The sequence below is a fragment of the Hyperoodon ampullatus genome (genome assembly GCF_949752795.1).
Source record: "Hyperoodon ampullatus genome assembly, chromosome: 19".
Lineage (NCBI taxonomy): Eukaryota > Metazoa > Chordata > Mammalia > Artiodactyla > Ziphiidae > Hyperoodon > Hyperoodon ampullatus.
Window position 1 is genome coordinate 29,374,377 of NC_136932.1, and position 21,405 is coordinate 29,395,781.

At 53.8% G+C, this 21,405-nt stretch overlaps 1 protein-coding gene and 1 pseudogene across 2 annotated transcripts in view; both read left to right on the forward strand.

Annotated features, from left to right (window-relative positions):
• The window catches only part of LOC307067914 (RAD52 motif-containing protein 1-like), a gene marked incomplete at both ends in the record, with an annotated part of 285,114 nt that overhangs the window by 120,645 nt on the left and 143,064 nt on the right, over nt 1-21,405 (forward strand). The window lies entirely within an intron of this gene.
• Nucleotides 407-20,609, forward strand: LOC307067446 (uncharacterized protein SPEM2-like; annotated as a pseudogene). The gene is made up of 8 exons: nt 407-424; nt 518-667; nt 830-887; nt 1,020-2,289; nt 18,978-19,217; nt 19,312-19,512; nt 19,692-19,873; nt 20,392-20,609. The product of its transcript is annotated as an uncharacterized protein SPEM2-like (transcript).

Below are 21,405 nucleotides of genomic sequence, written 5' to 3' on the forward strand. Positions count from 1 at the left end.
CCAGCAGAGTTTAAAATTTGAATTGGTTTGCTACTTTTAAAATGTGGCTATTTCACAGAGCAATTTGGATTTCTGGCTTCTCTTGAAACTTTTAAAGAACTGCAGGCTACTTCTAAGAAGCCCAACAGGCTACGTAAGCGGTCCTAATGTCTTGAACAATGAAATGGAGGAAATCCTATATGCATGATCCAGTCACTATGAAGACTGTCTCTCATCTGTAGCAACCCTGCTTGCAAATCAAGTTAAGCAAGGCCCCATGGAGACAGAAGGACAGACTGAACTCTGGGGACTAGGCTCCATGTAGTGGGAGCCGAGGGCAGAGACGGCCACCTAAAGGACCAGCTGAGTGGATGAAAGATTGGACAACTCCGCATTGTGACTCCCTGCAATGGGCCTCATTATGACCATGCTCCCTCACCTGTTGGTGGGTGTCCCCAGGTCCTGGCATGAGTGCAGTGTGGGTCAGGGCCGGTGGGGTTGGGGGGGGTGGGGCGTCCCACGGCTCAGGCGGCCCTAGGACCCGCCCACCATGGAACACCAGCTCTGGTATGACAACCTGGGGTGCTGCCATCAATACCAAGAAAGTACCCAGAATGCGGAGGACTTCCTACTCCTGTTGCTGGGCCTTGTCATTCTTGTCAGCATTGGGATCAGCATGGCAACTATGGTCAGCGATGGTTGGGGATCACCAGTAGGGGTGAAGATGGCTGAGGGTGGGAACCAGCTGCAGCCTGCACCTCCGTCTGCAGGAACGGTCTTGGCTGGGAGTGGTGGTGAGGGTAGAGAGCCTGGCCTTCATTTTCACCCACTCCACCTCACCCCACACCAGATATGGCATGGGCTCCAGAATGCCTTAGACAAGACCATGTATTGTATTATTCAGAAAAGTAACTATAGAAGACAGCTAGGGGGCACCCCGCCTCGCCATTCCCAGGGCCCTAGAAACCCAGGCTCCCAGGATCCCAACCCTGAAATCTTCTGACAGTTGCCCTGCCCTCACGGACTCTCGCCTCCCACAGATGAAACCTCACAGGCTTGTGAAAGTTCCTCCAAACATCCTCCAGCCAAGGCCCAAGACATCCACATCCACTGCACCCTGGACCCTGTGGAAGTGAGAATGGCCCGGCCCACTTGCTACTCCTCGTCCTCCTACCACCATCTCCGCAACCGTAGCCGCAGCTGCAGCCGCCACCCCTGAAGCCACCAGGGGAGGCCCAAGAATTTAGAAAATTCCCCTCCAGCTGCTCAGGCTTCCGTAGGCCACATCGCCTCCACGGGATGTCACAGCTGCCTCCGATGCCCTCCTTTAACTGGGAGGACCCGGACTCCTACCTGGAGGAGGAGGACCAACTTTCCTTCCCACAACCCAAGTACCCGTGGGGGTGCTGGGGAGGGCTCTACCAGCAGATGGGTCTGCCCTCCAACGTGGGCCTCTGGGGTCGACAGGGTGGGATCCTGGCCATCCAGCCACCAGCCTGTCTCTACCCGTGGCCCGAGCTGCACCGCATGCCCAAGTGTGTGGAGGCCAAGTCTGAGCTAGGGCTGCAGTCCTTCGGGGCCCCTTGCTCGCCATCCCGCATCTGGGGCAATGTGGATGCTGACCAGTGGACCTCGTCTCCATCACTTACCCGACGGCTGCCCCCTAAGAGCTCGTGGGTCCCTGGGGGGCACAGAACTTACCCCTCAGGGGGCCATCTCCCGTATGACTCCTGGGATCAGCGGCGGCGTGGTCTGGAGGGCTCTGAGCCTCCATCAGCTCTGGTGCCTCAGGGCTACCGGCCCGAAGCATGGCAGCGCAACTCCCCACCGGCCCACGGACGGAGCCTCCACAGCTGTGCTCACAGCCAGCCCAACCACAGCCCGCGCCACTCCACGGGACACTTGAACTACTCCCGGAATCCCCACGAGGTGCGGCGCTGGGCGGCCGAATGGGCAGAGATGCTGCCTGTGCGGCACCCTCTGGCCGACTCCGCCTCCTTCACGGTGCTGGCTGAGGCCCCTACCAGCGGGCCTCGGATCCCAGCTCAGCGCTGCTCCTCCACCCCTCCCAGACTCTGCCCGATGTCCAGGCTACCGAACGCCCTCCACCCATGCCAACCTTCATGCCACTCAGCCGGAACCCAGGGGGAAATGCCAACTACCAGGTGTATGACAGCCTGGAGTTGAAGCGCCAAGTGCAGGATGCCAAGCGCGGGCCAACTCGCTGCTACCTTCCACCTCGGCCTCGAGGCCCTCTCTGCACGGAAGCCAGACTGGGAAAATGAACTGGCCAGCAGCTAATGGGGGCGGGTGGGGAGCGGCAGGGCATGGAGAGAGGAATAAAGAGCGCCATGGTCCAGAAAACATTGGCGGTCTGTGGCTTGGAAGCGCCACTCCTTCTGCCAGCTTGGGTCCCTGCCTTTGGCTTCCTGCAATAAGAAGCCAGTGTCCCCTTCTGGGCCTGAGGGTCCCCTTGGTTTAGTGGCCACAGTCCTGCCAGCAGGCCCCTCCTGGTCCGATACCATGCACTAAGTAGATCTGCAGCTGCAGTCTCCAAACCACTGGTCTCTTGGCACCTCCTCTGTGTCTCAGCTGTCCCTGTCCCCAAAGAGCCTCATACAAGAAGCTGCTTCCAAACTGAGAGGTTCCACATCTGGGCAGGTCCAGCTCCACAGCCAGTGAAGGGCATGAAGAAGGCTGAGGCTCTGGACTCCAGCCAGGCCTTCCGCAGGGCTCTGAGGCCAAGGTCTTTTTAGTCTCAGGAGGGGCCAAGAGATGGAATGTGACATTTGAACAAGTGAGTCAGTGGGCGGTGAGCGAATGTTTGACAGCTCGAGGGGAGGTGTGCCGGAATCCGTTCCCTGTTTGGCTGTCCAGTCTCAGCTTACCTCACTTGGGTAACCAGGGAATGCCACGCCTGGCCCACCTTTTCGTCCCCCTCCCTCACTGTGACGCCACCACCTGCCCCATTATGACCCAGTCTGTCTCCCAGTATATATATGGAGGCCAGGGGACCCAGGCTGTCCTGGGACCACCAGCCATGGCTGAGCAATCCCATTACCTACCCCAGACGTGCTCTGGCACCACCCCCGGAAATGGCAGGACCTAGGAGGTTCAATTCTTCTGATCCTTTTCAGCTTCATCTTGCTCAACTTGGGGATTAATGCGGTGACTATGGTGAGGGCAGGATCTGGGCAGTGGGTTAGGGGAAGCACTGGAGTTGTAAAGGGTCGGAGGTGGGAGGGCTTCTCGGGTGAGGCCGGACAAGGGTTGGATTTCAGGGTTCACCCGGATCCCGTCCTCCCCCCTCCCCTGCTTCCCTCATCTCTGGATGCATCTGAAGAGATTCTTGCGGGCACGTTTCAATCGTATTTTCCCCAAAGGTGAGTGGGCGCCAGCGTTGGCTCAGGGGATATGGGCCTGTCACCTTTCTTCTATCCCTGACTTGATTCTCAGGCCCTCAGGAACCCAGGCCCTGTCCCAATTCACTTTTCCCTGCAGACAAGCAAGCCAGCTGTGTAGGCAGACATCGCATGTGCATGCACTGCCCCGTGGATCCAAAGAACCTGTGTTCAAGAGTTTGTCCCTGGTTCCGCCATCACCCAAGCTTCTGGCTCAGGCACCCAAAACACCTTGACTGCTGGATACCAGAAAGAGATAATGAGACGGCTTCTAAGGGCTGCTGGATGCCTCCTCAGTGCGGACGGCTTGGGCTTCCAAGGAGGCTCCACGGGGACTGTGGAAGGAAGGGGTATTGGGAGCTCGGAAGGCCCCTGCGGTCACAGCCTTAAAGTCCCAAGCCACCTTTAACTCCAGGTGAGAGACATCTTCCAAGCTCCGCAGGATAAGCAAGGGGGACATGGTTCCAATGCGCCTGCCCCAAAGACCAAGGTTAAGACCCCAGACTATGACACAGCCCAGGCCAAAGCCCGGGTCCAGACCTGCCCCCCAGTTCAGCTCCCTGCACATTCTCCTGCCAAGGCCCAGAACTTCTCCTACAAGCACCCCTCTGTGCACGCCCAACCTCAGGCCCAGACTTGCTTCACATTACAACCCCCTGAGCACACTATTGCCCAGGTCCAGACACCCTCCCCAGCCCTCAACCCTGAGCTCAGCCCTGCCCAGGTCCATGGCCCTGAGCACACCTCAGCCTATACCCCAGCCCAGGCCCAAGCCCAGGCCCCCTCACATGCCTCAGCCCATTCCCTGGGCCACACTTCTCTCTGCACCCTGACCCATGCTCATCTGACCTATACCCATGCCAACACTCTGGTCCCTCCCCCAACTTCTGCCCCTGCTACTACTCCTGCCCTAGACCCTACACCAGCCCCTGTCCCGATCTCTGCCACAACCTCTGTCCCAGCACTGGTCATGGCCCTGACGACCACTCCAGTCCCTTCCAACACCCATACCCCCATGCTACATTCTATTCCCTCTACATTGTCTGCCTTCAGCCAAGTCCTCTCCTCTGGCCATGTGGTCTACGATGCCCGCAGCATAAAGCAGAACTTATTCCATGTGTGTCCCCCTCAGAACTCTGGGTACTCCAGAAATGACTTGGGTACCCTCTCCAGGCCCCAAGAGGGGCATGGTCTGGTGAGCTCTGGTACAGCTGAGCAAACACTGAAGCAATGTAGTGGGGACAGTGCCAAGCCCTCCACAGGATCCATACTGGGTTATGTGGAGTTGGGGAATATGGAATGGAAGATCTCAAATGATGCCAAAGACAAATTTGTACAGTCCAAGACCTTCGCTTACTGTAGCTTCCATCCTTGCAGTTCTGAGAAGAGAAACACGGATGCCCAGACTCCCGTCTACCCCAAATTCCTGGTGTACTCCAATGATGCTACACCTTTTCAACCTTGCTTCCATTCTCCGACGGGTGCCCAGAGCTCACCATGCCCCATTCCTCCCCCACACACTCTTTCTCTGCCTCTTGTTTCTCGCAGTTCCTTTGTCCTTCATCAACACAGCAACCACCAGAAGCCCTCCACCTTAATACAAACCCCCACATTTCCCCCAACCTCCAAGTCTCCTCAGTCTGTCCTCTCTCCCCAGGGCCCAATCCCTCCCCAGTTATCCAGTATTTCTCAAACCCCAAACAATCCCCAAACCCATGAAATTCATGAGAGTCTAGGCCTCAACCAAGGCTCTGTCTTCCAAAGGACCCCAGGAGCTTCTAAAGGCTGTAGAGTTTCCAGAAATGAAGGCCTTACTCCAAATCCGGGCTTCCACAAGAACCAGGGCCTTACTGGAGACACAGGCCTCCCCAAGAATCCAGGCCTTGCTCAAGATCCACGCCTCCACGAACTTCGAAGCCTTACCGAAGACGCTTACCTCTGCAAGAATCCAAGCCTTTCCCAAGACTCTGACCTTCAGAAGAATCCAGTCATTACCCAAGATTCTAGCTCCCAGAAGATCTTAGGTTCTACTCTGCATGGACGTTTCTTTAAAAGGCTATATATCATCCAACCCTCTGACCTCCACAAGAACACATCATTTCTCCAAAGTTCTTACTTTCAGAGGAGCTCAGCCTTTATGCATGATTCTGGAGTCTATAGGAATCTAGAACGAAACCAAGAAACTGTACTCTATAGAAGTCGAGGGCTTTCTGAAAAAACTCGCTTCCATCATAGTCCACGCCCTTTTCAAGATTCTGGACGTGACAAGAGTACAGGTAATGCCCAAGATTCAGCAGTCTCTAGGAGTCCAGACTTTACCCAAGATTCTGGGACACAGAAGAGTCCATATCTTGCCCAAGACTCTGCAGTCAACAAGAGCTCAGTCCTTTGCCAGAAATGTGGTCTCCATAAGAGCCTAGGCCTTGTGCAAACCCCTCGCCTCCATAAGGGCTCAAGCCTTACCCTAGACTCAGGAGACTACAAGAATCCAGGTCTGACCCAAGATTCTGGAGTCTGCAGGAGCCAAGTCTTTACTCAAGATTCTGACCTCCATAAGAATCCAGGTGTTTCCCAAGCCACTGAAGTCAAAAGGAGATGTGGCCTTACCCAAGGTGGTGGAATTTACAGGAGCTCAGACCATATCCATGACCCTAACTTCCACAAGTACTCAGGAATTAATCGAGATCCTGGCCTACACAAGAACCCTCTAAGAACTGACTCTGTCCATGTTTCGGGCCCACATCAGACCCAAAAGTCATTTATATCTGAGGCAGTTCCTCGAAAGCAGGATGAAGGGCAGCACATACCATGGACTTCTGTCCCACCCAGTCACAACTCCTGCTCTGCCAAGGCTCAGGGGGCCTACAATGACCTGCTAACCTCCTCGCAGCAAGCAGGCAGCCAAGACTAGGTGTACCACCCCATGGATACAGTTCCTCCAGCCTGCCACAACTATCAGGTATGCGGCCTGGGCGTGTGATCTTTGACTCCCGCCAGAGACAGAGCAGGCAGGGACAAGTGCGAAGCTCTGTCTCTCAGGCGCCTTCATCAAGAGACATCCAACAACTAACTGGAGACCATCAAGGAGTGGGGATATCAGAGTGTGATAAGAAACTTAGAAAAAGAGGGAACAGATAAGCATGAGAAATAAAGAGACAAGAGAATTCTTCTGTGGTTGTTTGAGGACATTCAACCCAGCCCGATCACACTGGTCCTGATGAGGTCCTAAACTATCCCTGCTTTCCCTCCATCGCTGTCTAGCTAAATCCGTTATCCCCAAGGCCCTAGAGCTGCATTGTCAATTACAGAAGCCACTATCCAAATGCCTATTAGAATGTAAATTAATTAAAATTGAGGAAAATTAATTCTATTAAAAATTAAGTTAAAGTTTAAAAATTCTCTTCCTCAGGGAACAGAATTTCCCTGGCATCCAATTCTGTTCTCTGGCAGTCCAGTTGTTGAGACTTGGCGCTTTCACTGCTGTAGCTGGGGTTCAATCGCTGGTCGGGGAAATCAGACCCCACAAGCTTCATGGCTTAGACAGAAACAAAACAGAAAATTCTGGTCCTCAGTGCCATGATCTTCTAAGTGCTCAGTAGCCACATGGAGCTAGTGGCTACTGCATTGGATGGCACAGATTTATAACATTTCCATCATCATGGAAAATGCTATTGCAGAGCAGTGCTTTAGAGTTTAGAGCAATTTTCCTTTCCCTGTCACACACCCCCAAGCATCTTAAAGCTCCCCCAGAGTGCAGAAAACTTAGTTCGTTTTAGGGTGGCTCAGAAGCCACCCTCTGGGGAGAAGATAAGATGTAGGGATGGACACCCAATGCCTGATTTCCCCAGCCTGTGAGAAAGAGCCCAGGCTTCAGTTTTCCTCATCTGGTCTCTTGGGTCATGATCAGATGTATGGAAACTTGCCTCCCCCGTTCTGGGCTGTGTTTGGGGCTCTCGGTTACTGAGGGAGAAGTCCTCTCTTTGTCAGGGACTAGGAAACCTTGTGTTGTAGGCTCCCCAAATTGAGGCCTGGATTCTGAGGGTCCCCTCCTTCATAGGCCTCTAATTTTTTCGAGGTGTCTGCACTTAATTTTCTTGCCCATGGACTTAGGCCTAGTTCACTGTGGAGACAGAACCCTGGGAATAAGGAATGTAAGAATTCCTGGTCCAGTATGCATTGGTCTAATCTGTGAGCGTGTCTCTGGTGTCCTATGTTTCTGTCCTATTATTCTGGCTCCTAGTTTCATCCTGGACTTAAGCTGTGTCCATGATAGCACTGTTTGCTGAAAGCCATTTCCTTCTGCTGATAATTTTTCATTGCCCTGCCCTAGCCCAGCTGGGGTTTCCTCTGGACTTGATTTTCAGTCCTGATAACTCTTCTGTATACACACATAAGCTGCGACATTCCAAAGTGTTTTCCCTGCCACCACTTGTGTGTCTGAGGTGGGCAACACTAATATGTCCCTGCCCTGAGTCAGATGTCCATCCCTGGGTCACTACATGCACACTATCGGCGTGTTCTTGTCTAACGTTACCACCACCGATTCCAAGGAGATACGTCCCAGCTGGAGAGCCCATTTCCAACACCTCTCTGGCTCAGCTCCGACCTTGGGCAAGTCATGTGCAACCTTTCTAGGCTTGCAATCTCATCTCTATCTGAAGTTGTAATTGCATGCAAGAACCCTACTAGATTAAAATGACCAGGGCGCCTCTACTCCCAAGTGAGATGTAGAGTCCCCTATTTCTCCGCATGCCCTAGTGTATGCCCCTCATTATTGTTATTCAGATCCGTCCTATTAGGCCTCTGTTCTAACCCCAAGGAGTGTTTGTGCGGTTGACCTGACCTTGTAAAGACACAGAATAGTTTATCTCTATAGAAACTACAACTTCCATCAGGCACTACTACAAGGGAATGGGAAAGGAGGTGGGAGCGTGGCCCCAACGCCCTGGTAGCTTTGAAGACAAACTACAACTCACAGGATAGCCGCGAGATCTCCGCAGAGCGAAAGGAGTGACTGAACTGTGAGTGGAGGCCGGGCTGGTCCGGAACCACCCCGACAGTCTCCCAAAAGAGGCGTGGTTATAATTTAGGGGCGTGGCCTTCCCGGCAGCAGGAAGAAGTTACCTGTTGAATCTTCCTCTCCATTCACTTCCCAGCCTTTGTAGCTAACCCTAAGAGGGAAGCCGCAAACCACTAACCTCTTCAGAAAAGGAGGTAAGGGGACGTAGACAAGGGGCAGTGAAGGAGGCTATTGCATTCCTTCAGAGGGGCCAAACAGCTACTTTCTACCTGCTGAGTCAGGTGAACTGTTGACACTTGCACAGACAAACCTGACTCAAGTCACAATTCAACCTATGGATGTGGAGCTTACCATTACTACAGGATCCAATACGGAGACTCTACCTTCTCCAATCACGCAGAAGACCCCTACTCAGCCTCAAGAGGCACCTCAGGACGCTGTAGTACAATCTCCATTCCAGCAGGAGATGACAGTTCCAACTCCAAGCAAGCATCAAGGTCTGTATTCAACATCATCCAGCGTCACAGTTCATCATGTGGACCTAGAGCAAACCACAACTCCAGAACCCACTGTGGAGGCTGGACATTCTACATCCCTACAGCAGACTACAGCTCCCCCTCCAAAACACCCTGAGGTAACACTTTCACAACCAAACCTGACACAATCACAGTTCAGCTTGTGGACCTTGGAGTTAACATATCTCAGCAACCAAGGCCATCTGAGACAGTTCTTTTACCTTTGACTCAGTATTCATTATCAAAAGGTATTCCTGGTATAAAATATATCCCAGAAAAGAAGCAGCCATAACAGAATGCCACCACAAACATCAGCATATGTGAGCTCTGTACCTGAAAAAATGAGACGTTGTCATGTGTTGGTCTCAGCCCAAATCAGAAGCTCCACAGTGTGCCTAAGCCAGAACCTAACACCTACAATGGCATCTTCACCGTCATGTAAGAATTGCCTTTCCTTATTTGTTCTCCCCATTCTGCCTGAACTAGCAGCCTTTCTTCAAGTCTTCCTTATCTCCCTGATCCACATTGACTTACTTTCTATTTCCACCTTTTGTTTGTCAATGATTCCTTATCTTCATTCTCCTTCTTACTATTTCTCCTCTCCTCCAGTCTTTTACTTTTAATTGCCCTTATTTTTTCCTTCTCCATTTTTTACCCCATTACCGAATTCCTTAACATCTACTCTTCTCCCATGAAAAGCGAATGGAAAGCCAAGAATGGGAACTTGGGTGGTCTGGACCAAGAAAGGCTCTGCCTTGGGCGGCAGTGATGGGAGGGAGGCAGTGTGGTCGCGAGGTGGCGCTGTGGCTCCAAGTAAAGGGAAGATTCGGGCACCCGCGGGTCACTGCGCGTCCAGGGCAGCCTCGGGGAGGTGGGGCATGGCGGTCTTGGTGGGCTTGGCACCATCTTCATACAGCCACCAAATAATGATGGTGATAAAGATAATAAATATGCAGATAACCCGAAGCAGTCTCTTCTAGGACACACGGCATCAATAATCAGAAACTGTGCGCGAGGAACAATTGAGAGTGCGGAACTGTCCACCAGGGATCAGTGCGTGCGCATTCCGCATAATTTGCGGATGCCGGTGGAACCTGCCTCGCCCGCCTGGAGCCGAGCTTGGCTCTAACCTGTAGCCTCTGGGCGGCACCTGCGCCCCGTGGGCGACCTCCTGCTACCTGCAGGTCAAAGGATCCACAGTTTCCACACCTGCCATGGGGCGCTCAGTCCGCAGCCTGTCTGCACCTTTCCTTTGACTGGACCTGAGATCTTTGGGGGACTACTTTGCTGGATTTCACATGCACATATGGACACACGAATCACATATAAGCTCAGGCTCAGACACAGGTACCATGCTTTTGCACACACATTACATGCACACCCGCTCACATAAAGGAGGAATGTCTACACGTGACACATGCACACACTATACACATGCACTCATGTACTCACTTTTGTGTGCAACAATCCTCCTCAAGCACACGTGCACACATGCACCCAAGTGCGCGAAGTCACTCAATGCCACAGAGTCGTATTCCACAGACCCACGATATACAGCCACTCTTCGTTTGTACAAACATACTTGCACACTCACATCACACACATCCAGCAAAGACCTCCAAGCGCGGAGCGGTGCGTAAACACCCAGTGAATTGCACCTTAAAGAAAACACACTCAAGAACTTTTTGTGACTGCGACATCTCGGGCTTGTCTGCTAAACTCCTCCTCCCTTCTACTTTCCTCTAAGCAAACAGGCCTTTTCCTTCCCTTCCGCTCCAAATCCTCAGAGGCCTCAATTTCCTTCTTTCGGATCTGCACTACTGAAGGGATGTTAATTTCCAAACAGCCCGGCAACCCTGTTCTCCCACCCTGGAGTCTCCTTCCGTGCGGGGAGAGAGGGCCATTCAGACTCCAGAATCAAGCAGCCTGATCAATTCCAATCCCACCAGCTGGAGGACTGTGTGGAAGGGTCCGGGGAGGGGTAAGGTCGCGCCCTGGGGCAGCCTTGGACTCGGACCTTTCTGGCAGTGCCCCTAACTGTGTTGTCTCTGCACAGAGTAACTTCAGCTTTTAGCTATGGTCATTCCAAGGCCATGTGGCCTTCCTCCATTAAAGCACATCCGCAGGTGTCCAGATTTTTACCCTCTGATGGGCGTCCCGGTCTTCCCCACAGTCTTTTATTTAGTCTATTTCAATTAGGCAACTTTGCATGCGCCTGGAGCTCTAAAATTTCAGCTAGGGCTGGGGAGAAGCGGCTAACTGGAGGTCACATAACAAATGTGGCAGAGGCAGGGATATAGCTGGCGCCCTAGCGCGCCCTGCCACTGCCGGCCCCAAGAGACGCAGGCATCTGTATCCGACCACTGCAATGCGCATGCAGTCCGCGTATTATGGCTTTTCAGAACCATTTACCCTCCTCTCTACTCTCTGCTGCCTGCCTTCGGGGGGACAACTTGCACCCATGCTCCTTTGTCATCCAGGATAACTACAGGCCCAAGAGCTAAAAGGATCTTCGAGCCATGGGGGGCAAGCACCAAGGCGAATGCGGGAGATGAGCACCGAAGCTGGGTGAGTGGTTTGGATCCAAGGTTCACAGCATATATAGGCTCTGGAGAAATTTCGGCTCGGCGAGTTTATTAGCAATGCAGCTGTGGGCAAGTTTCATTTTAATCACAGAGCGTCAGTTTTCTCACCTGTAAAATAGGGGTGAACTTACCTACCTTGTTTGTCTGTTGTGGGAATTCAGTGAGTTTATGCCCATAAAACCTCCAACAAATGGGATCTATTCTTATCTGGGGACCATCCCAGAGGAAACCCGAGAGTCTGCAGGCTCGATCCGGGAAAAGTTCATTAGAACCCCTGGCCTCAAGCCCTCGTCCCAGGCAGACTAAGCGCTCCCAAGCCAGAGCCCCAGCGGTGTTATTTGCCTGACTTCTACCTCCTAGCTCTCTGTGGGTGACTTTGTCCCTCTCTAGGCCTCAGTTTCCCTGTCCGTGCTGTGGGAAGAGGCACGCTCCCAGGGTCTGGAAGTATCAGCCAGACTGGACGAGCAAGCTGGGGCTTCTCTGCAGCACTGGGTGTCGGAATCAGGGTTCATGGTACAGGGAAATGCGCCCTTCCCTTTGCCACTTGCCAGAGAGGACTGAGAGCAAGGACGGAGGGCAGACGATTTCCGCTGGAACCGTGGCCAGGGCAGCGGGTAGTGTCATTAGGAAGGGAGGGGCAGGGATTTGCCACGGGCGACCGGGATCCGTTGTTTGACCACCCCTGTCAGCATCTGGGTGCTGCTCAGGGATCGCTGCAGAACCACGTCCCACACAGGTCCTCTCTTTCCCAGGGCCCCGGGCCACCACCCTCCACCCACCTATCTCTCTCCTCTCTGGGGCAGTGCCTTGGCCTCTGTCCAACCCTGCCCGGGACTCTAGGCCATGCAGGGCCGCCTTCGGAGCCGGCCGCGTGCGGGAGGACTTCGCACCTTTGGCCTTCATCACCCCGTCTTTCCCTTTTCCCTTCTTCCCAGCTTTGGAGGAGGCATCTTTCCTCCGGTTTCACTCTGGTCTCTGGCTAGTGGCAAAAGGCAAGGGGCATTTCCCCAACAGGCGGCCTTTCTGGGAGCGTGTCTCCCTAAGGGGGACCGAAACGAGGGAATTTTCTGAATGACAGCTCCCAAGTCTGGCCTCCTGGGGGCGGACTCGCGGAGAAGATTCCCTCTTTCCCTGGGACGTCCCCCTAGTCTTAGCTGGGCGGTGTTTATCTTGTCTCCGCTCTTTTGGGGAGCGGGTGTGTTTCCATTTGCACTTCCCGGAAGTTACCGCGGCGACTGATGCTCTTCAGGAAACGGAATTGATCTCTTTGTGACGTAAGAGGGTTGGAATAGCCAGGAGTGAGATGGTTTCCAAGGTCGGGGTGGGGAGAAGGGCTTGCGCACAGGGCCTGAGTTGCTCCCAGGGCGGGGAGACCCCGAAGGCTGGGCAGCCTTGTCTGCTGTCTGGAGCAACGGAGAGGAAGTGGGTGGATGCTGAAGCGCACCCACCGCCAGGCGGAAGAAACTCTGAGAAGCCCCAAGCGAGTCTTCACTCCAGGGGAAATATCAAGCGCTTCCAATTGCTCCTTCCACATATAATCCCATTCTGCTGTATATTTTCCTCATATACATGTTCTTTACCCCTCACTTTCTTCCTCCCTAATTCTGTAGGTCTAGACAAGGCCTGGAAATCTGCATTTCTAACAAAATTCCTCCTTTCCCCATTTGATTAAGCTGATAAGCAGGGTTTACCTTATAAGTGATTACCGTTATAGGTTATCCTAAAGTCATATCACAGATATGCTATAAAGCATGGGCAATGCTAAATGTACAAGTTTGTCTCTCCACAGAGGATGTGACTATAATGTAAAAAGGATGAAGACAGTCTCAGTACATACTTTATAGTCACCCCTGTACACACACGTTTTGCTTTCTGCAGGTGGTGCAAACCTTACATGAGGGAAGACTGAAAAGCATTTAAGGGATTTTTCGAAGTTTCAAACTGCCAGTGCTAGTTCATTATTCACCAGAGGAAATCCACAAAAAGGTACCATTCTGGTGGCCTGGGTGTTGTTCCCCATTTTCTATCACCCTCTTCGTCTCTTTTCCACCTTCTCTTTAACTTCCTTCCTACTTAAACAGTTCTTACTGGGTAAGCGAGCAAGGTTGAAAGCACAAGGATGCCCAGAAGAAAAACTACAAATACACTCTGCTTGATTAAAATAAAGTACACTCAGCATCCCAGGTGAAGTATCTGCTGCCTCTGCATAGCGAAATGGACTTGGCTGTAGCAAAACATACCTGCCCCCATTTGTTTTTCCTCCCGTGGCCTGGTGGATGTGGAGGTTGCCTTCCTCCTATTTAGTTCCGGGAGATTACTGGCTCTGTGGCAGTAATTGGGCTGCTGAAGGCTTCTTTCTCTGGGCCAGTTTCTCTTTTGGATGACGCAGCATCAGGCACCTCCACAAACACATCATTTGCAGAGTGCTTCTAGATTTGCTTGACCCCCTAGAAATCCATCTGTTGTGTTACTCTCACTGATCCTGGTCCTCAGAGTGGCTGTGTCTCTCCTTTCTCTGTCACCTTTGGCAGTGATCTGATGTCCCATTGTGTGTTCCCCATCACTGGGGTGTGTACCTCACCAGACTCAACTTGGGAGTCTTAACACTGTTTACTGGAGAGTGAAATGGAGGCACAGGAAATTAAAGAGAGGGAGGTCTTGGTCTTATGCCAGTGCTACGTGGGACTCTTTGATAGGAGAGTGGCCTCTGCTTCCTGGTCCCCCTTCTCTGAAGGATCCCTTGAGAGAAGGAAGGGGATGGTCCAGGAAGGGGAAGGGATGGGCTCTGGGGACCCTTTGGGCCTTGGAGATTAAACTTGGAGCTTTGCGAAATTTTCAGCAGGCCAAGATTCAACTGTGCACTTAAATTCTGTAGAGATGGAGCATGTCCAGCTTCCCCTTTCCCCTCCTCACAAACCTATAATCCTTTTTCCAGCGACATACCTCTCATGAACACATACTGTGTGCCAGGAACTCTGGTGGGTGGTGTGGGGATCCTGATGGAACCAACAGATCTCTTCAAGAGCATCTGGGAGGAAATGGCATTAATTACTGTACCAGGGAGGAAGAGCTCAGCACATGAAGTGGTCCAAATTAAATGGTATGAAACTGGGCAGGCTTTGTGCACAAGAGATAAAGCAGTGTTGAAGACAGTAGCCATGTATCCTCAGGCCTGAAATACAGTCTTTCAACTAGTTTATGAACCTGGAAGTGGCTCCCACTTTCCTGCTCTGTGAAGAGTACTAAGTTTAACTTCTGCCTGTCTCCATTCCATTCAACATGGGCATGTGAACTTTTCCATCATTGATCCCATGAGCTCCCTAAATCAAAGGGCCAAGAAAGGCTGGCAGAAAGGGGACCTGGATTTCTGGCAGACAATTTCCCCAAAGGAGCCCTTAGCAGACTTGGCTGCATTCAGGGAGTTCCTTTGAGGGCAATGAAACAGAAGTTCACCATGTGCTTATTAGAGGTTACAGCCTGCTAAACAATGATGGGGCACGTTACCCAGAAACATCTAGCTATTTCCTTTGCCAGCCACAAGCATGTAAGTTGAAAGGTCTGAGGGAGGAGTTCATTTCGTCTTCCCTTCCTCCCTCCCTTCTTCCCTCTCTCCCTCCCTTCATTCCCTCCTTCCCCATCTCTCTCTTTCTTGACAGGTGTCAGAGGCCGAAGTTGGGGGAAAAGGTTTGTTCAAGCCCCCCATTTTAACAAAATGAGGAAGAGAGAAACTCTACACCAGATAACTAATCAGAAACGTTGTTTTTGCTTTGGTAGTTACTCTAAGGAAAAAACTGTTTGGGGGACAGGGATGAGGGGGTGTGGATTGAATCCGAGCAAATTTTAAAATGCAGCCTGGCACAGCTGCAGTGCGAGCATTCGTTAGGTAAACGGTGGTTTACCTAGCCCTCGGAATGGTCCAGAGAAGTGAGCACGTGAGGACAGCGCCTAATGCCGGCGGTCTCCAGGCTAGCGGCGGAGCGCGAGGTGTTTCAGTGGCTTGACTAGGGGCAGAGCGCGGGTCCCCCACTCCCTGGGGATCCACGGCACCTTGCTTGTTGGGGCCCAGGGTCCACCCCACCCTCCCAGCGTGGCGGCAGTGCCATCTGCGAGCTCCCAGCGCCGATCTCACCACCCATTTTTCCAACCACCACCCCTCCTCAAAGTGAAGAAGTGGACGCCTGGCATGCGCGTCCTGCTTCTTCCGCCCGGGCTCTCCCGTCTCCTCCACTTTTGCGCCCGACGTCCCAGGACAGCGGAGCAGGACACGACCCTGGGAGGGCGCAGCCTGTGCGTCTCGAGCGTGCTCAGGGCTCGGCGAGGATGCTTAGCTGACTGCAATGGCCGGGATGCAGACCCCAGCTCAAATCCCTGAGAAGAATATCCTCCTCCCCTTCCTTCTGTCTCCCTTCTCCTGCCCGGCTCTGCCCAGCTCAGCCCCGCTCCTCTCCAGCTCGGACACGGGTACTAAGCGATCCTTCGCGCGCCACTTTGAGAGGAACTTTGGCCGGCTCCCTGCGCCAGCCATAGAGGGATGTTAACGAGGGAGGGTGACCCTGCGCTAAGAGCCGGCAGGCTTCTGCGCTGCGATTGGCTGAGGCGAGGCGGAAGGATGGCGTAATGCAAATGAAGGGGCGGGCCCTTGCCACGCGGCCCCGCCTCCTCCACTTGGGGTTAGTGTACTTGTGTTTAGCTCCGCGGAGAGTCAAACTGGATTCCATAGGGAAAGCCTGCAAATCACTTCTATTTTAGCAAAGAGAAAACAGAATCTCCGTTCAATAGGGTCCGCCTCTCTCTCTCCCTCACCTCTCCTTTCCTCTCTGTCTTTCCCTACCCCCCCCCCTTTCCCCACCCCACTCTCCCTCTCTGGTTTATCTGTCTGGGGCAACCAGCGTCCTCCTCATCTATACGCACTGAAAGGAAAGAAACATCTTTGGTTGGGAGAGAAGGAGGAAAACAAAAAACAAAAAAAGGGAGAGAGAGGAAAAACTTGCCTGGTAGTGGAAAATGACACTTGAAGTAGCAAAGCCGGCAGCACGAGTTGAGTCTATTGTTTCTTAAATTGCCATCAGGGTTGGTTTATTTTTTCTTCCTGCTTCTTCAAGTGAACGGTACCTCTACAAGAGGAAACTCCAGCCCCTCCTGTCTTCCACTGGCCTGTGATCATTACAAAAAGAAAAAGAAAAAGAAAAGCACCCAAACCAAAAATTAACCAACCAAACAATCCCCAACAGCCAAGCATACATCTCTGTTTTTTAAATTTTGGTCTTTTTATTGGATTTTCCCTTCCTTTTCTCTCTCCTTTTTTTTTTTTTTCCTTCGGGTTATGCCTGGTCTGTAACTGTTTTCATTTTGTTTCAAGCCTGAAGAGGCATCTCACCAGTATGATGTTGGATATCTGTGTTTTTGTGTGATTGCTGTTTCTTTTCAGGCCACCTGTCTTTTCTTTTCTTTTTTTTTTTTTTTTTTTTTTGCGGTACACGGGCCTCTCACTGTTGTGGCCTCTCCCGTTGCGGAGCACAGGCTCCGGACGCGCAGGCTCAGCGGCCATGGCTCACGGGCCCAGCCGCTCCGTGGCATGTGGGATCTTCCCGGACTGGGGCACGAACCCGCGTCCCCTGCAGCGGCAGGCGGACTCCCAACCACTGCGCAACCAGGGAAGCCCCTGTCTTTTCTTTCTTTCCTTCCTTTTCCTTTCCTTTCCTATTTTTTCTGTTCTTTTTCTTTCTTTCTTTCTTTCTTTTCCTTGCCTTTTCTTCTCTATTTCTTTCTTCCTCCTTCCTCTCTCTTCGTTCTTCTTTTCCTTCCTCCTTTCTTTCTTTCCTTTTCCCCTTCTTTAAAAACTTTCCTTCTCCTTCCTTTCCTCCCTTACTTCCCCCTTCTTTTCTTCCTCCTTTTCCTTCCTTCCTTTCTTCCTCCTTTCTTTACTTCCTTTGTTTCCCCCTTTCTTCTCTTTCCCTCTTCCTTCTTTCCTTCCTCTTCTTTCTTCACTCTTTCTTTCTCTTTCCTCTTTTTCCTCCTCTTAACTCCTTTTTCTCCCCTTTTCTCTTTCCATGTCCCCCTAGAATCATCTCTTATTTCTCCTCTCTGGTTCTCCCTCCCTCTCCCTTTAGCTTTCAGTTTTTCTTGGTCCACCCGAAGAACAGCAACTCCTAACTTTAATTCTGATGTTTCCTAAAAGTCTTCCCCACCGTCTAGGACCATGGCCCCTTCTAGCCCCTCTGCCACTCTCAGCTCCTGGATGCTAGGCTGTATGGCCTAGAGGCACTGCTTTTGGAGATGGACCTGGGGGAACTTTCCTGGGCACCCTCAGTACCCTTTCTGGGGACTCCTGGTCCCAAGTGAGATATATGGTCGCCCCCCCTCTTTTTTTAGGCCACCTGCTGGGCTTGGGGGAATGGGAGATCTAGTGGCTCCGTGCTCTCTCCGGCCCAGAGAGGGTGGAAGGGGAAGAATGAAGATGACTAATTACATCACCCTCATCTTCTCCGGGCTGGGGACAAGTGTCCACAACACTGTTCCCATCCCCGATGATAATAAAAATGGGGGTAGTTGGTAGTGAGAGTGAGTTGGGTAACTGGGCTAGAAACGAAAGGGTGTGTGTGTGTGTGTGTGTGTGTGCGCGCGCGTGTGTGTGTGTGCGCGCCCTTGTGTTGGCCAGGGTGGGCTGTCAGTGGCCGCCCTGTGCCCCCGGCGCCCCAGGCTCCAGCCCCCGGGAGGGCGCGCTCAACCGTCAGCCCTTATCCATAGGATTTCTGGAAAGGGTGTGAGGATTTCTGCGGAACAGCGAACCTTTGTCAGGACAGGTCTTTTTTTAAAATCCCCAATTCCCTTTCCCACAGCGACCACTCCTGACTGCTCTGAGTTCCACCCGCAGATCCTTTGTCTCCACATGCTTTTTTCTGGGCGGGGGGACGGGACAGACGGCTCCCCGAGGCCGGGCACCCGAGGCTGGGCAGGGGCGGCAGGGGGCGCATGAGGTTTCCCGGAGGATGGCTGCTGCAGCAAGGAGCTGAGCTTGTTCCCCATCCATTCGCACCTGCGCACGGGAGATTCAAGGGGGTGTCGAGAACCAACTCCCATGCCCACTCTCCCCCTAAGTTGTAAACGACCGGCTTTGTTCCACGATCGCATGTCCCCTCATCCACCGCTACTTTTCTTCCTCCCCACGCAGTGCGCGTCAGGTCGGAGTAAACGCGTACAGCGTTTTGTCTCTTGCTCAAAACCCAAACAAAACTTTCACACCTCTTCGTCTGGCTCGGGGGGCGCGCACGTCCTCGGCGGGGAGGAATGGCCAGGAGACAGCACGCATGTCCTGTCGCCGGCTGGGCCCGGGGCGCCTGAGGGTGTGTGTAGGGGCCCCATGGGGCGTCTTGGGGGCAGAGGAGGCAGGTATTTGAGGGTTCGCGCGTGTGTAAGGGGTGACAAGGGGTCGCGGGTGTTGTCCCGCTGAGCCGTCTAACTGCGTCTTTGGCTGCAGCGGGGTGGGTCTGGCCCGGGCTCACTTTCAGAAGCAGCCACCTTCCAATCTACAGAAATCCAACTTCTTCCGCTTCGTCCTGGCCCTCTACGACAGACAGGGCCAGCCCACGGAGATCGAGGGGGCAGCCTTTGCGGGGTTCGTGGAGAAGGAAAAAGTAAGTGGGTGCAGCGCCGCTGCCCCTCGCCCCCGGCCGGGGAGCAGGCCCAGGCGCCTCGGGAGGCGCGCTCCCCCGCGAAGGTGAAGCATCTGTAACACGCCCCACTCGCGGTCCCCCAAACCGCTTCCCGTTCCGGGCGAATGCGGGCTCCTCGTTCCTGAGGTTCTGCTCCAGAAAAGTTCGTGCTGAGTCCCGAAAGATGGAGAGAGGCGAGGCCGGCTTCGCACTCCAGAGTCAAGGGCGCCGGGATGAATCCGCCCTCGACCGCGCGACCACGTGCAGCTCCTGCCTCTGCTGGCGCGGGCTCGAGCTCCCAGGCCCTAGGAACGGGATCGCCCGTGCGCACCCCACGGAGTTTTTTGGAAAGTTGGAGCAGTAAGGGGCTCCGGGCGGCAGAGGGATCCCAGTTGGTCGCAATTTCTGCTGCTCCCGGGCCTGTCTGGCTCCCAGGCCAGGGGTCCCCGCTTGGGGAAAGTTGCCTCGAAGTCGGTCCACTAGCTCACACCGACCTCCCTCCTGCGCCTCTAGTGTCTTTGCTTCCTGCTGCGACCCAGGACGCCAGCAGCGAAAAGACCAATAACGGGATTCACCACCGGCTCCAGCTCCCCCACAGCAGTGCTGAGGCTCCCGTCGGGGCTGCGCCGGCACCCCGGGGCTCCGGGCGAGGGTGGGGGGCGCGGGAAGCTTCAGGTGGACGAGGACCCGGAGCAAAGCTCAGTCGTCCGCCATCCTCGGGGTAAACCGGCCTCTCCTAAGTTTCGCCCGAAGAGGCTTCACCTGAGGAGGCCCTGAGTGGCTCGAGGGCGGCCGCATTAGCGAGCGCGTACCTGGGCCCAGGTGTGGCGCCTCGGCCCCGCTGGGCCGCTTTCTTTCTTCTTCCCCGTCCTAAGGCCGGGTTCCTCGGCTTAGCATAGATTTCATGCCCAGGTCCCTTGCGTTCAGCGGGCGAGAGCGGTCAGGGCCTTGGTGGCTCCCAAGAGCACGCAGAGGGACTCCAGCCGTGGGAAGGGAGAGAACCCTGGCGGAGGGGTGGTCCGCCCAGTTCCCAGCTGCTGTGCTTGGGGGCGGAGCTGCCTTCCAAATGCGCTCGGGCTGGGCCAGAGGCCCTCGTCCGGAAACTGGGGAAGGGGGTCCTGGCTGTGCTTCTCTGGGACAGTCGGCCTTCCATCAGCCTCGGAGCCCCAGTCTTTGTTTCCTGCAGATCCTCTCTCACTTAATTCTCCTTCGTTCCCCTATGCCCCACCCCTCCCCCAGGAATGAGGACGCAGCGGGATTTCTACGTTCGCCTCATTGACTCCGTGACAAAACAAGTGACTTTCTTAAATTCGCGCTGCGGGGGTGACTACGGTCGCGAAATTTGGGAGAGTCAAGAAGCCGGCTACTCCTTAGCGGGAGGGCTGGGACTCGAACTCTCAATGCCAGGGCCGACCGCGCTCTTAGCGCAGCCTTGCAAGCGCCCCAAAGCACGTTGACTCGCCGCGCGGGAGATGGCTGGGCGGCCCCTTCTTCTCAAGGGAACTTCAGACCTTGCGATTTGAGACTACGGGTTGCTGCACGGGGAGAGTACGGGCTGAACTTCCTTTGACCCGGCCGGGGGGCCCCAGGGGGCGCAAAGTTGCCCAGAGACCCTGGTGCAGACCGGGCTGAACTTGTGAAACCCAAACCCTCAGGGCCTCCCCCAGGGGCCAGAGGTAGAGGAAGCGGGTGAGGGGCAAAAGCAGCTTCCCCAGGAACGGTGAGGTGGTCTGAGAGCGTGCTTGACCCACTCTACACATTTTTTAGAGAAGAGATGGTGGTGGTGGTAGTGCTGGAAGATGGAGCGACAATTGTCAGAAGATATCTTGCAAATATCCCCCTGCTTTTGCCTCCAAGTTTGGCAAGAAGCCAGGCAGCGTGAGCGAGCTTGTGCTCTTAAAGGTACATAGACGGCATTTTCTTACGCTTCCAACACGCGGGCGCCGAGCGGTATACATTAAAGGTGAGATATGGTTTAAAAGACACAGTTATGAGCCGAGTCAGAAAAGAGGTCTGACGTTTTTACGAGGCGCATGAACATTTTTTCTTTTCAAGAAAAAGTTTAGGAATTAAATATCTGGTTAGGTAGTTGGAGGATTTCGTGACAAAAAAGAAGACAGTTTTGGGCTTCTCTGGTGGCGCAGTGGTTGGGAGTCCGCCTGCCGATGCGGGGGACGCGGGTTCGTGCTCCAGTCCGGGAGGATCCCACGTGCCGCGGAGCGGCTGGGCCCGTGAGCTATGGCCGCTGGGCCT